At 39.2% G+C, this 15,773-nt stretch overlaps 1 non-coding gene across 1 annotated transcript; it reads right to left on the bottom strand.

Moving 5' to 3' along the window:
- Positions 1-365: 365 nt before the first annotated feature.
- Positions 366-472, bottom strand: LOC135231498 (U6 spliceosomal RNA). The gene has a single exon (XR_010322192.1). It is a non-coding gene; the product is annotated as a U6 spliceosomal RNA (small nuclear RNA).
- Between the last annotated feature and the right edge of the window lie 15,301 nt (positions 473-15,773).

Below are 15,773 nucleotides of genomic sequence, written 5' to 3'. Positions count from 1 at the left end.
TCTAATCTTTGGCTGAAGGATGAACCTCAGGACTGACTTCAGTATTGAATTAAAAGGGCGTCCTGGGGTCATACTCTCATGGTTTCTCCAATCTCTGTCAGACCAGCAAGATTGGTCTGTTTTTTTTTTTTCTGGTGAATCTGAATTTTGTTCTACATTTTTCTCCCGCTCTGTCCAGGACCCTCTACTGTGATCCCTGCCAGAGCAGTCGGGAGTGGTAACTGGGCACAATCTAGTTGCTTTGGGCTCAGTCTGGTCGAGGCCATGGTAGTTGCGCTCCGTTAGTTCTTTGGACTAATCTCTCCCTTGTGTCTTTGGTCTTCTTCATTCTCCTTTGCTTCAGCTGGGATGGGACCAGTAGATGTAAAAATATGAAAGGGTTCACCAGTTTGCACTTAATCCTTGCACAGGGACCATAGTAATCTTCTCTGTATCATCCCGATTTTAGTATATGTGCTGCAGAAACGAGCACAGAATACTTTTAGGCTTGATAGGAAACCTAGAGCATATTTATAAACATGCAAATAAAAATTTACAAATTTTAGAATTGTTTTTCAAATAACAAGGACTTAGAGCTTTGTTTACCAAACTTCAGTTTTCCCCCCAAATACGTTTAGATGTTATTGTAACTAAGTACAATTTTTACCTAATTTTTTTCTCTAAATCAGTCTTTCTCAATCAGATATAATTTTGCCCCACCGGGGCCATTTGGCAATTTCTGGAGACATTTTTGTCATAACTGGGGGAGGGGAGGTACTGGCATCTAGTGGGTAGAGGCCGGGGATACTGCTAAACATCTGCAATGCACAGAATAGCCCCCTACAACAACAAATTTTTTTTTTTGGTTTTTTTTTAATTAACTTTTATTGAGCTTCAAGTGAACATTTACAAATCAAGTCAGACTGTCACATATAAGTTTACATACACCTTACTCCGTACTCCCACTTGCTCTCCCCCTAATGAGTCAGCCCTTCCAGTCTCTCCTTTCGTGACAATTTTGCCAGCTTCCAACTCGCTCTATCCTCCCATCCCCCCTCCAGACAGGAAATGCCAACACAGTCTCAAGTGTCCACCTGATATAATTAGCTCACTCTTCATCAGCATCTCTCTCCTACCCACTGTCCAGTCCCTTCCATGACTGCTGAGGTGTCTTCGGGAATGGTTCCTGTCCTGGGCCAACAGAAGGTTTGGGGACCATGACCGCCGGGATTCCTCTAGTCTCAGTCAGACCATTAAGTATGGTCTTTTTGTGAGAATTTGGGGTCTGCATCCCACTGATCTCCTGCTCCCTCAGGGGTTCTCTGATGTGCTCCCTGCCAGGGCAGTCATCGGTTGTAGCCGGGCACCATCTAGTTCTTCTGGTCTCAGGATGATATAAGTCTCTAGTTCATGTGGCCCTTTCTGTCTCTTGGGCTCTTAGTTATCGTGTGACCTTGGTATTCTTCATTCTCTTTTGATCCAGGTGGGTTGAGACCAACTGATGCATCTTAGATAGCTGCTTGTTAGCATTGAAGACCCCAGCCGCCACATTTCAAAGTGGGATGCAGAATGTTTTCATAATAGAATTATTTTGCCAATTGACTTAGAAGTCCCCTTAAGCCATAGTCCCCAAACCCCCGCCCTTGCTCCGCTGACCTTTGAAGCCTTCAGATTATCCCGGAAACTTCTTTGCTTTTGGTCCAGTCCAGTCCAGTTCAGCTGACCTTCCATGTATTGAGTATTGTCCTTCCCTTCACCTAAAGCAGTTCTTATCTACTAATTAATCAGTAAAAAATCCTCTCCCACCCTCCCTCCCTCCCCCCCTCATAACCACAAAAGTATGTGTTCTTCTCAGTTTATACTATTTCTCAAGATCTTATAATAGTGGTCTTATACAATATTTGTCCTTTTGCTTCTGACCAATTTCGCTCAGCATAATGCCTTCCAGGTTCTTCCACGTTATGAAATGTTTCACAGATTCGTCACTGTTCTTTATTGATGCGTAGTATTCCATTGTGTGAATATACCACAATTTATTTAACCATTCATCCATTGATGGACACCTTGGTTGCTTCCAGCTTTTTGCTATTGTAAACAGAGCTGCAATAAACATGGGTGTGCATATATCTGTTTGTGTGAAGGCTCTTATTTCTCTAGGGTATATTCCGAGGAGTGGGATTTCTGGGTTGTATGGTAGTTCTATTTCTGTTTAAGATAACGCCAGATAGATTTCCAAAGTGGTTGTACCATTTTACATTCCCACCAGCAGTGTATAAGAGTTCCAATCTCTCCGCAGCCTCTCCAACATTTATTATTTTGTGTTTTTTGGATTAATGCCAGCCTTGTTGGAGTGAGATGGAATCCCATCGTAGTTTTATTTTGCATTTCTCTAATGGCTAATGATCGAGAGCATTTTCTCATGTATCTGTTAGCTGCCTGAATATCTTCTTTAGTGAAGTGTGTTCATATCCTTTGCCCACTTCTTGATTGGGTTGTTTGTCTTTTTGTGGTTGAGTTTTGACAGAATCATATAGATTTTAGAGATCAGGTGCTGGTCGGAGATGTCATAGCTGAAAATTCTTTCCCAGTCTGTAGGTGGTCTTTTTACTCTTTTGGTGAAGTCTTTAGATGAGCATAGGTGTTTGATTTTGAGGAGCTCCCAGTTATCTGGTTTCTCTTCGTCATTTTTGGTAATGTTTTGTATTCTGTTTATGCCTTGTATTAGGGCTCCTAAGGTTGTCCCTATTTTTTCTTCCATGATCTTTATCGTTTTAGTCTTTATGTTTAGGTCTTTGATCCACTTGGAGTTAGTTTTTGTGCATGGTGTGAGGTATGGGTCCTGTTTCATTTTTTTGCAAATGGATATCCAGTTATGCCAGCACCATTTGTTAAAAAGACTATCTTTTCCCCAATTAACTGACACTGGGCCTTTGTCAAATATCAGCTGCTCATATGTGGATGGACTTAAATCTGGGTTCTCAATTCTGTTCCACTGGTCTATGTGCCTGTTGTTGTACCAATACCAGGCTGTTTTGACTACTGTGGCTGTATAATAGGTTCTGAAATCAGGTAGAGTGAGGCCTCCCACTTTCTTCTTTTTCAGTAATGCTTTGCTTATCCGAGGCTTCTTTCCCTTCCATATGAAGTTGGTGGTTTGTTTCTCTGTCACCTTAAAAAATGACATTGGAATTTGGATCGGAAGTGCATTGTATGTATAGATGGCTTTTGGTAGAAGAGACATTTTTACTATATTAAGTCTTCCTATCCATGAGCAAGGTATGTTTTTCCACTTAAGTAGGTCCTTTTTAATTTCTTGTAGTAGAGCTTTGTAGTTTTCTTTGTATAGGTCTTTTACATCTTTGGTAAGATTTATTCCTAAGTATTTTATCTTCTTGGGGGCTACTGTGAATGGTATTGATTTGGTGATTTTCTGTTCGATGTTCTTTTTGTTGATGTAGAGGAATCCAAGTGATTTTCGTATGTTTCTCTTATAACCTGAGACTCTGCCAAATTCTTCTATTAGTTTCAGTAGTTTTCTGGAGGATTCCTTAGGGTTTTCTGTGTATAAGATCATGTCATCTGCAAACAGAGATAATTTTACTTCCTCCTTGCCAATCTGGATGCCCTTTATTTCTTTGTCTAGCCTAATTGCCCTGGCTAGGACTTCTATCATGATGTTGAATAAGAGTGGTGATAAAGGGCATCCTTGTCTGGTTCCCGTTCTCAAGGGAAGTGCTTTCAGGTTCTGTCCATTTAGAATGATGTTGGCTGTTGGCTTTGCATAGATGCCCTTTATTATGTTGAGGAATTTTCCTTCAATTCCTACTTTGGTGAGAGTTTTTATCATAAATGGGTGTTGAACTTTGTCAAATGCCTTTTCTGCATCAATTGATAAGATCATGTGGTTTTTGTCTTTTGTTTTATTTATGTGGTAGATTACATTAATGGTTTTTCTGATATTAAACCAGCCTTGCATACCTGGTATAAATCCCACTTGATCGTGGTGAATTATTTTTTTGATATGTTGTTGGATTCTATTGGCTAGAATTTTGTTGAGGATTTTTGCGTCTATGTTCATGAGGGATATAGGTCTGTAATTTTCTTTTTTTGTAATGTCTTTACCTGGTTTTGGTATCAGGGAGATGGTGGCTTCATAGAATGAGTTGGGTAGTATTCTGTCATTTTCTATGCTTTGAAATACCTTTAGTAGCAGTGGTATTAACTCTTCTCTGAAAGTTTGGTAGAACTGTGCAGTGAAGCCGTCCGGGCCAGGGCTTTTTGTTTTGGGGAGTTTTTTGATTACCGTTTCAATCTCTTTTTTTGTTATGGGTCTATTTAGTTGTTCTACTTCGGAATGTGTTAGTTTAGGTAGGTAGTGTTTTTCCAGGAATTCATCCATTTCTTCTAGGTTTGCAAATTTGTTAGAGTACAATTTTTCGTAATAGTCTGATATGATTCTTTTAATTTCAGTTGGGTCTGTTGTGATGTGGCCCTTCTCTTTTTTCGTTCGGGTTATTTGTTTCCTTTCCTGTATTTCTTTAGTCAGTCTAGCCAATGGTTTATCAATTTTGTTAATTTTTTCAAAGAACCAGCTTTTGGCTTTGTTAATTCTTTCAACTGTTTTTCTGTTCTCTAATTCATTTAGTTCAGCTCTAATTTTTATTATTTGTTTTCTTCTGGTGCCTGATGGATTCTTTTGTTGCTCACTTTCTATTTGTTCAAGTTGTAGGGACAATTCTCTGATTTTGGCTCTTTCTTCCTTTTGTATGTGTGCATTTATCGATATAAATTGGCCTCTGAGCACTGCTTTTGCTGTGTCCCAGAGGTTTTGATAGGAAGTATTTTCATTCTCGTTGCATTCTATGAATTTCCTTATTCCCTCCTTGATGTCTTGTATAACCTAGTCTTTTTTCAGTAGGGTATTGTTCATTTTACAAGTATTTGATTTCTTTTCCCTAGTTTTTCTGTTATTGATTTCTAGTTTTATTGCCTTGTGGTCTGAGAAGATGCTTTGTAATATTTCGATGTTTTGGATTCTGGAAAGGTTTCTTTTATGACCTAATACGTGGTCTATTCTAGAGAATGTTCCATGTGCGCTAGAAAAAAGTATACTTTGCAGCAGTTGGATGGAGAGTTCTGTATAAGTCAATGAGGTCAAGTTGGTTGATTGTTGTAAGTATGTCTTCCATGTCTCTATTGAGCTTCTTACTGGATGTCCTGTCCTTCTCCGAAAGTGGTATGTTGAAGTCTCCTACTATAAATGTGGAGGTGTCTATCTCACTTTTCAGTTCTGTTAAAATTTGATTTATGTATCTTGTAGCCCTGTCATTGGGTGCATAAATATTTAACATGGTTATGTCTTCCTGATCAATTGTCCCTTTCATCATTATGTAGTGTCCTTCTTTATCCTTTGTGGTGGATTTAAGTCTAAAGTCTATTTTGTCAGAAATTAATATTTCTACTCCTCTTCTTTTTTGCTTGTTGTTTGCTTGATATATTTTTTTCCATCCTTTGAGTTTTAGTTTGTTTGTGTCTCTAAGTCTAAAGTGTGTCTCTTGTAGGCAGCATATAGACGGATCGTGTTTCTTTATCCAGTCTGAGACTCTCTGTCTCTTTATTGGTGCATTTAGTCCATTTACATTCAGCGTAATTATAGATAAATAAGTGTTTAGTGTTGTCATTTTGATGCCTGTTAATGTGTGTTGTTGACAATTTTATTTTTCCACTTACTTTTTTGTGCTGAGATGTTTTTCTTAGTAAATTGTGAGATCCTCATTTTCGTAGTGTTTAACTTTATGTTTGTTGAGTTGTTACGTTTTTCTTGGCTTTTATCTTGAGTTATGGAGTTGTTATACCTCTTTGTGTTTACCTTAATATTTACCCCTATTTTTCTAAGTAAAAACTAACTTGTAATGTTCTATCCTGCCTTGTATCACTCTCCATATGGCAGTTCTATGCCACCTGTATTTAGTCCCTCTTTTTGATTATTGTGATCTTTTACATTTTGACTTCATTGATTCCTTGTTATGAGCATTTTTTTTTTTAATTAATCTTAATTTGTTTTTGTGATTTCCCTATTTGAGTTGATATCAGGATGTTCTGTTTTGTGACCTTGTGTTGTGCCGGTATCTGATATTATTGGTTTTCTGACCAAACAATATCCTTTAGTATTTCTTGTAGCTTTGGTTTGGTTTTTGCAAATTCTCTAAACTTGTGTTTATCTGTAAATATCTTAATTTCTCCTTCATATTTCAGAGAGAGTTTTGCTGGATATATGATCCTTGGCTGGCAGTTTTTCTCCTTCACTGCTCTGTATATGTCGTCCCATTCCCTTCTTGCCTGCATGGTTTCTGCTGAGTAGTCTGAACTTATTCTTATTGATTCTCCCTTGAAGGTGACCTTTCTTTTCTCCCTGGCTGCTTTTAAAATTTTCTCTTTATCTTTGGTTTTGGCAAGTTTGATGATAATATGTCTTGGTGTTTTTCTTTTTGGATCAATCTTAAATGGGGTTCGATGAGCATCTTGGATAGATATCCTTTCGTCTTTCATGATATCAGGGAAGTTTTCTGTCAGGAGATCTTCAACTATTTTCTCTGTGTTTTCTGTCCTCCCTCCCTGTTCTGGGACTCCAATCACTCACAAGTTATCCTTCTTGATAGAGTCCCACATGATTCTTAGGGTTTCTTCATTTTTTTTAATTCTTTTATCTGATTTTTTTTCAGCTATGTTGGTGTTAATTCCCTGGTCCTCCAGATTTCCCAGTCTGCATTCTAATTGCTCGAGTCTGCTCCTCTGACTTCCTATTGTGTTGTCAAATTCTGTAATTTTATTGTTAATCTTTTGGATTTCTACATGCTGTCTCTCTATGGATTCTTGCAACTTATTAAATTTTCCACTATGTTCTTGAATAATCTTTTTGAGTTCTTCAACTGTTTTATCAGTGTGTTCCTTGGCTTTTTCTGCAGTTTGCCTTATTTCGTTTCTGATGTCTTGAAGCTTCTCTGAAGTCACTGGCGAAAAACAAGGCTCCAGGAATTGATGGAATATCAATTGAGATGTTTCAACAAAGGGATGCAGCGCTGGAGGCGCTCACTTGTCTATGCCAAGAAATATGGGAGACAGCCTCCTGGCCAAGTGACTGGAAGAGATCCATATTTATGCCTATTCCCAAGAAAAGTGAACCAACCAAATGCAAAAATTATAGAACAATATCATTTATATCATCCACAAGCAAAATTTTGCTGAAGATCATTAAAAAATGGCTGCAGCAGTATATTGACAGGGAACTGCCAGAAACTCAGACCAGTTTCAGAAGAGGATGTGGAACGAGGGATATCATTGCTGATGTCAGATGGATCCTGGCTAAAAGCAGAGAATACCAGAAGGATGTTTACCTGTGTTTTATTGACTATGCAAAGACATTTGACTGTGTGGATCATAACAAATTATGGATAATGTTGCGAAGAATGGGAATTCCAGAACACTCAATTGTGCTCATGAGGAAACTTTGCATAGATCAAGAGGCAGTTGTTCGGACAGAACAGGGGGATACTGATTGATTTAAAGTCAGGAAAGGTGTGCGCCAAAGTTGTGTTCTTTCACCATACCTATTCAATCTGTATGCTGAGCAAATAATCCGAGAATCTGGACTACATGAAGAAGAACAGGGCATCAGGATTGGCGGAAGACTCATTAACAAACTGCGTTATGCAAATGATACAACCTTGCTTGCTGAAAGTGAAGAGGACTTGAAGCACTTACTAATGAAAATCAGAGACCACAGCCTTCAGTATGGATTGCACCTCAACATAAAGAAAACAAAAATCCTTACAAGTGGATCAATGAGCAACATCATGATAAATGGAGAAAAGATTGAAGTTGTCAAGAATTTCATCTTACTTGAATCCACAATCAACACCCATGGGAGCAGCAGTCAAGAAATCAAAAGATGCATTGAATTGGGCAAATCTGCTGCAAAGGATAAAGTGTTGAAGAGCAAAGACATCACCTTGAAGACTAAGGTGAGCCTGACCTTAGCCATGGTATTTTCAATTGCATCATACGCATGTGAAAGCTGGGACAATGAATAAGGAAGACCGAAGAAGAACTGATGCCTTTGAATTGTGGTGTTGGCGAAGAATATTGAATATACCATGGACTGCCGGAAGAACGAATAAATCTGTCTTGGAAGAAGTGCAGCCAGAATGCTCCTTAGAAGCAAGGATGGCGAGACTGCGTCTTACATGCTTTGGACATGTTGTCAGGAGGGATCAGTCCCTGGAGAAGGACATCATGCTTGGCAAATACAGGGTCAGGGGAAAAAAGGAAGGCCCTCAACAAGGTGGATTGACACAGTGGCTGCAACAGTGGGCTCAAGCATAACAACGATTGTAAGGATGGCACAGGACAGAGCGGTGTTTTGTTCTGTTGTGCATAGGATCGCTATGAGTTGGAGCCGACTCGATGGCACCTAATAACAACAAAAACAATAACTAACACTTATTGAGCAACAGGAACCCTAGTGATGCAGTGGTTAATCGGCAGTTCAAATTCACCCGCTGCTCCTTGGAAGCCCTAGGGGCAGTTCTAGTCTGTCCTATAGGGTCAGTATGAGTCAGAATTGATTTGATGGCAATGGGTTTTATTGACCAAGAGTATATTTTAAATATTGTTCTAAGAGCATGATATGTAACATCTCATTGAGTCCACACATAAACCTTATGTGGTGCATGTTGGGCAACTTATGTTATACATAAGGTTACTTGTGAATCAGAGCTGACTCGATCTATGGCAACCAACAACAACAACACAGATGAGCAGACTGAGAAGGATTAATTAACCTATCCAAGGTCAAACAGATAGTAAGTAGCTGGACTTGGGTAGTTTGATGCTAGAGATCTTAAGGTTAACAAAGAAAACCCATTGCCAGCAGAGTGGATTCCAACTCATAGTGAACCTATAGGACAGACTAGAACTGCCCCATAGAGCTTCCAAGGAGTGGTTGATTGATTCGAACTGCTGACATTTTTGTTAGCAGCCAAGCTCTTAAGCACTGCACCACCAGGGCTCCAAGCTTAACAAATAGGCTATACTTCATATCACTACTATAAATGGAAACCAGTATCGCATGTCTAATGTGGAAGAAAAACATAAAAATAAATACAATAAGAACAAGATGTTAAGTTCTAGATTGATATTGTTGCCTGCTGAAGTCTCTAGGTCTAAAACCTGTGCTTTCTGTGGGACACTAAGTATCAGAAAGGTGCTAAAGACATACTAGGTCTCTGGGTGGTAGAAAAGGTTTGTACTGGACTACTAATCTAAAGGCTGGTGTTTCAAACCCGTCCAGTGGCACCATGGAAGAAAGGCCTGGCAGTATGCTTCCATAAACATTACAGCTAAGAAAACCCTAGGGAGCAGTTTTACTCTGTAACACATGGAGTTGCCATGAGTCAGAATCAACTCGACAGCGACAAGTTTGGTTTTTTGTTTTAAAGACACAGTACCATGAAACCAAGACTTTCTTCTTTATATAATCAGAAGAACTAAATGAATTTAAAAAGGAATAAATTTCCTAATACGTGAGTTAATATTATACAATGCTGTGTTTATGAACCAACTTAATATCCAACTCTTAAATAATATAAAGCCCCGAGATGGTTTAATTTTTCCTGAATTTGATAGATCCAGGTTGAAATTCTGGATCCAGTACTTTCTATTGGGGCTGTAGTAGATGTGATTTAATTTCCTCATCCATAAAAGTGGAACAATAAAATCTGCTTCATAGGGTTGTCACGAGAATAAAATGAAATGTAGTCTTGCAAGGTTACTGGCAGAAAAATACACAGCAGAAAATAATTATTAGTTCCTCTCATACCTTGAAGATTCTGTGGTCTGTTTTCAGTACTGGCTTAGACTTGCATATGTATCCATGATTATTTAAGCTGTGTATGAGCCATGGCAGGTCAGGCAGCCACAGGTGGCTCCTGGGTATCACAGGGAACAAAGAGTTGCTTTCAGTCCTATCCAGAGTAACCCCATGGGCCTTCTGGGAGGAACCTGCCTTTTGAACCACGCTGTGTAGTCTGGTGAGGGTTGTTGATGATCCAGGCTAGATTTATGGAGATTGTAAGCATTGAAGGCCCTGTGACAGTGACTCTGATAGATGACCCACGTCCCTGGGGGTTGCCAGAGGGAGGAAGGAGGCAGGTGGCAAAGGGGAGGCTTTGTTTCTAGCAACAGAGCAATGGTTCCATTTTAACTTCTTTACCCACACACAGACACATACTTGCTCCATTTGGCCATACAGTCATTGAGTTTATGGCTAAGTATTGTACTTTAAGTTTTCACAGTACCTCCTATAGGATTGGATTTGTGATTCTGTTCAAATGAGTTCAAACAAGCATTGGAACTATTGCCTCCTTAGCTGTCAGAAGTCCTTTTCCTTTTTGCTGTGATTTCAAAATTTCTTCTCTACATGATTCCTGATGCTTTTTTTTAGTACTTATTTAGATATTCTTTTAACAAGACTTGAGATTTTCATGCCATAATTTGGGGTAATTAAAATGCAAATACAACTAGAGAGTGAATACATTGACTTCAATTCAAAATATCTACTTCCTACTAGAATATAAGCTTCTTGAGATCATGGACTTTGTATCATACCCTACCGTATGAGTCGGATGCGACTCGATTGAAGGCATTGGTTTATATCCCCAGTGCTTAGATAAGTAACTGGCATATGGTTGGTGCTCAAAAAATATTTGTTGAATACTAAAGTGTAAATGGCAGATAGCAGTCAACATTTCCTTTGCCTATACATGTATTTTTTCATGCCTCTGGGCTTTACACATGTTGCATCCTTTTTCTGCAATGCCAAACCAAACCTGCTGCAGTGGAGTTGAACTGCCCCATACGGTTTCAAAGGCTCTAAATCTTTAGGGAAGCAAACTGTCACGTCTTTTTCCCGTGGAGCAGCCGGTGAGTTGAACTACCAGCCTTTTGGTTAGCAGCTGAGTGCTTAACCACTGCGCCACCGGGGCTCTTCTTTGCCTTTTACTCCTCCATCACCTTCTTCCTCACCTGGAGAAAGTCTACTTACCCTTTAAGGCTCTGCATAAATGTTAATTTTTGGTAGAACTCTTCCTGACACCTCTTTCCTTAAATTAGTTACACTGTTTTACCAGTTGGATTCCTGTAACCCTTTGCATATATTCATGTTAAAAGAGCAATCATTTTGTGCTGTAATTGTTTATATACCAGTCTCTGCCATTAGCCAGTGAGATCCTTGAGGGTCATGATGGATGTTGTCTAATTCCTTTGCATTCTCACCTTTTACATGGTGCCTGGCTTATGATAGATCTTCAATAAATGTTACCGATTAACACATTGACTACAACTTGCAAATGGTCATTTATCCTGCAGAGCTCCAGAAAGGCCTTAAATAAATAGGAGTGCTTTACAAGGTAACTTCTCTCAAAAGCCTTGTTTTGTGTAGGAAATCTTCCTGTTCACTATGGTTTTATTTTGCTAAATTCTTTGATTCTATACTCAAAAAGGAATGATTACTGTGAAAACACAGAATATGGCTTATATATAAGGATTTGTAAATATCTGGTCATATATCAAGCTGGGATTGATTACCTTGGTCTTCTGTTCTATGGATGCTTCCTGGTTACTGTGATATCATAGAGATCTCATGAATAATGGTGTTTTGGGAGGGTTAGAATATTTCTCCCAAGGAAAAACAAGTAGTTTGCCTATCTGGGACCAGATTCCTGTCTGTGCAGGGCAGGGGAAGTATGTCATGTAAAGCGGTATCTCATGTCTCTAGCTATAAGAGGACTGTGGTCTGCTCAGGTTGTTATAGCTGTGACTATGACAACTACAGAGAGACGCCAAGAAGAGGGTGCGGTAATAGCCACAGGCAAGAGAGAACAAATGGCCAAGACTAGGGACTACCTTATGTCCCTGGGGGTGCCTGCAGCCCAGTGGCTGTATAGGCAGGGATTCAAGATCAGATATTTAAAGATTTGACTTCCACATTTTATTATTTACACCGATGGAAGCCCTGCACTGCTCAAAATTGATCCCTTTCATGCTTCCATTCTGCTTTATGTCACTCATCAGAAGGGAATGGAGTAGGGAGAAGCAGCGTAAATGCCTAGGGCACTACCCAAAGGGCTGCAGCTCTTGGGAACAGGCACTATTTAATTAAGCCAACTGTGAAGTTCTGTGGGTGAAAGTAACAGCTGCTGGTTCCTAGGATATTTTTTAAGTTGCACCCAGTTGGAATACTCTCTGTGTCTATATATGGTCCTCCACACTAAAGCACCTCGTGCAGATGGATGGGCTAAAACATAGACTCCTTGAAAACTACATTATCACCTCTTAATGCTTGACAGCACATCAGCAGCCTGCTCACTGGGAAACTTCAGTAAGGTTAAAAGTTAAGCCACTCATCTGACAAACCCAGCAGCGATTTCTCCATATCCCCCACATTGTTGCTAGGCTTTTCTGAGATTCAAGGAGAGACTTATTTGCTTTGTTCCCATATACTTTCAAGCTGCTTAGTTACCACATCTTGTTCACAACATGCACTGCAGGCAGACTAACTTTTAAGAGCACAGCAGATTGAAGCAGCAAGCTAGCCTAGCAGATTGAGCCCCCTGAGCCCATGCGCTATATGCAGCAAACCAAAACACAGCTGGTGGAGTTAATTTTAGACTTTCCGACCTTGGCAATGTCCTATCATTTTGGGAGAAAACAGCTTTGAGGAGACTTATAAAGGACCCTCTCTCCTCCTCTCTATGCAGCTTCCTTGTTTAATGGGAAAAACAACAAATTGTGGGCAGCGGTAAAGTTGACAGATCAAGAAATTCAGTCCAACATTTATTGAGCAAGCACAGGTTCAGGCAAGAAATCTTTTATAATTTTTGTCCTGTGGACTAAGATCTTCAACGTTATGCTTTAAGTAGCACCTTAGGGAAATTTCTAAAAGATTGGCTTCCCAAAATAAAAAAATCAATTTCTATATTGTGGTGCTACAAAACACCCAAAGTGGGTTGGCAATGATGAGTGGGGTTTATATTAAATAATGCTGTTTATAATGTAACAACAATTTAAATGGGAGGAAAATATATCAGTGATGATGAAGATGGCGGGGATCAGGAAATGCTTTGTTTTGTTATACATAAAGTCACTATGAGTTGAAGCTGACTAGTTGGCAACTAACAACAACAAAACACATTGACTTCTGAGTCCCTGAGTGGTGCAAATGTTTAATGCACCTGGCTGCTAACCAAAAGGTTGGAGGTTCAAGTCCACCCAGAAGCACCTTGGAAGAAAAGACTGGAGATCTACTTCCAAAAAATCAGCCATCGGAAACCCCATGGAGCACAGTTCTACTCTGACATTTCATAAGGATGCCAAAAGTAAGAGTACACTTGACAGCAACTGATTTTTATTCTGACTATACAGGGTCGAATTATTCTCTGACACTCCAGAATAGGTCAGATCCCCTTAATATACACTCACATAACAGGGTGGACATTTCCTTTATGACACACTGCTTACAATTTTTCTTTTATTTATCTGATTGTCTATTTTCCCTAAAGACCTATATAATTCATGATGGCCCTGTATTTATTTTTTGTTCATAGAGACCTACAGTAGACACTCAATAAATATTTGCTGAGTGAATAAGAGATTTGAGTCTTGCCATTCCCTAAAATCTAGACATTCTATTGCACAACCTCAACTTTAAAAGAATAACCAGCTTGAAGGGAAGGAGGTTGGGTTAGGGTTGGGGTCAATAGAAGATTCATTCTTCCACTTTAAATATTACATAAGAACCTTTATTATATTTTTTTAAATTTTATTATGCTTTAGGTGAAAGTTTATAGTACAAATTAGTTTCTCATTAAAAAAATTATATACAAATTGTTTTGTGACATCGGTTGCAATCCCCGCAATCTGTGAGCACTCTCCCTCTTTCTCTTTCCACCCTGGGTTCTCCGGGTCCATTCATTCAGTTTTCCTGTGACTTCCTGCCTTCTCATTTTTGCTTTTGGGGAGGTGTTGTCCATTTGGTCTCATATATATGATTGAACTAAGAAACACGGTCCTCATGTGTATTATCATTTGTTTTTTAGGCCTGTCTAATCTTTGGCTGAAAGGTGGACTTTGGGAGTGGCTTCAGTTCTGAGTTAGCAGATGTCCAGGGGCCATAGTCTGGGGGTTCTTCTAGACTCTGTCAGACCAGTTAGTCTGGTCTTTTTTTGTGTGTGTATTTGAATTTTGTTCTACGTTTTTCTCCAGCTCTGTTTGGGACCCTTTATTGTGGTTCTTGTCAGAGCCATCGGTGGTGGTAGCCAGGCATCATCTAGTTCTTCTGGGCTTAGGCTGGTGGAGGCTGTGGTTTATGTAATATTTTCCTTGTGTCCTTGGTGTTCTTCATTCTCTTTTGCTCTAGACAGTATGAGACCAATGGATGTATCCTAGATGGCCTCTTAGATTCTAGGCTTTTAAGACCCTAGAATCTACTCACAAAAGTAGGACATAGAACATTGTCTTTATGAACTATGTTATTCCAGTCAACCTAGATGTCCCCCAAGACCATGGTCCCCAGCCTTCAGGCCGGTAACTCAGTCCATCAAGGTGTTTGGATGTGTCAGGAAGCTTCTATGACTTTGCCTTGGTCAAGTTGTGCTCACTTCCCCTAAGAAGGTTTATGAGTTTTAGTGAAACATGAATGCACTGAAAGATGCCAGCCTTCATTAAACCAACCTTTCATGTTTCCACACTTTTCTGTTGTATCAAATGAATATGTCCTTGAGAAGTTTTTATGTACAAATGACATAGAATTAAAACCTATAGAGCATTGATAGAGTCAGGCTGAATTATTAGCTGTGTTAAGTGGGATTGTGTAGCATGCCAAAATTCACTTAGAATATATCCAGGCTAATTTAGGCCATCTTGGAAGGGAAAACTGATTTTCCTGAATTAAGATTATATTTACTAGCTGTGTGATCTCGAGCAAGTTACTTAACCTCTCAGCATTGGTTTCCTTATCTATAAAATGGGGGAAATACAGGCACTCCCTGGAATAGGAAGGAGATCCGTTCCTGCGTGTGTCTTCAATAATTTGTAGGTAAGTCAGAACAGGTAGATACAGTTATTATTTAACTTTACTTTAATGTAAGAGGAATCCCTGGTGGCTTAATGGTTAAGGGCAACAGCTGCTAACCAAAAAGTCAGCAGTTCAAATCCACCAGGCACTCCTTGGAAACTCTATGGGGCAGTTCTACTCTGTCCTATAGGGTCGGTATGAGTCAGAATCTACTCGAAGACAGTGGGTTTGTTTTTTTAGTGCAAGAAGTCGCAATCGACTCAAAGGCAATGGGTTTGGTTTTTTTGGTTTTAGCGCAAGAAAAAGCTCAAAGCCTTTCCAATGATTTAAAAGCCGCACTTACAGCAAGTAAAGGTGATTGTGATGAATTTGCTGTGAGTAGGGGTTGGTTCAATTGTTTTAAAGTGAGGACAAATTTACATTAAAAAAAAATTTTTTTTTTTTTTAAAGGGTAAGTACAAGAAGTTGTCCTTAACTTGGACTTTTATAACCCAGGGACTTACTGTAATACCTAATACCAACCTCATGGGACAGTGTAAGGAAAAAATGAAATAAACATAAAATAGAAGAAGTTTAGCAGAGTGATTGTCCCATAAGAAAGTCAATAAATGGTAGCTATAAAAACACACATAAAAACAATCTTATGTAGTTGAACCAATTAGGT

Source organism: Loxodonta africana, chromosome 5 (assembly GCF_030014295.1).
Source record: "Loxodonta africana isolate mLoxAfr1 chromosome 5, mLoxAfr1.hap2, whole genome shotgun sequence".
NCBI lineage: Eukaryota > Metazoa > Chordata > Mammalia > Proboscidea > Elephantidae > Loxodonta > Loxodonta africana.
The sequence above is the reverse complement of the archived record's forward strand: the minus strand, read 5'-3'. Positions and strand labels throughout refer to the sequence as shown.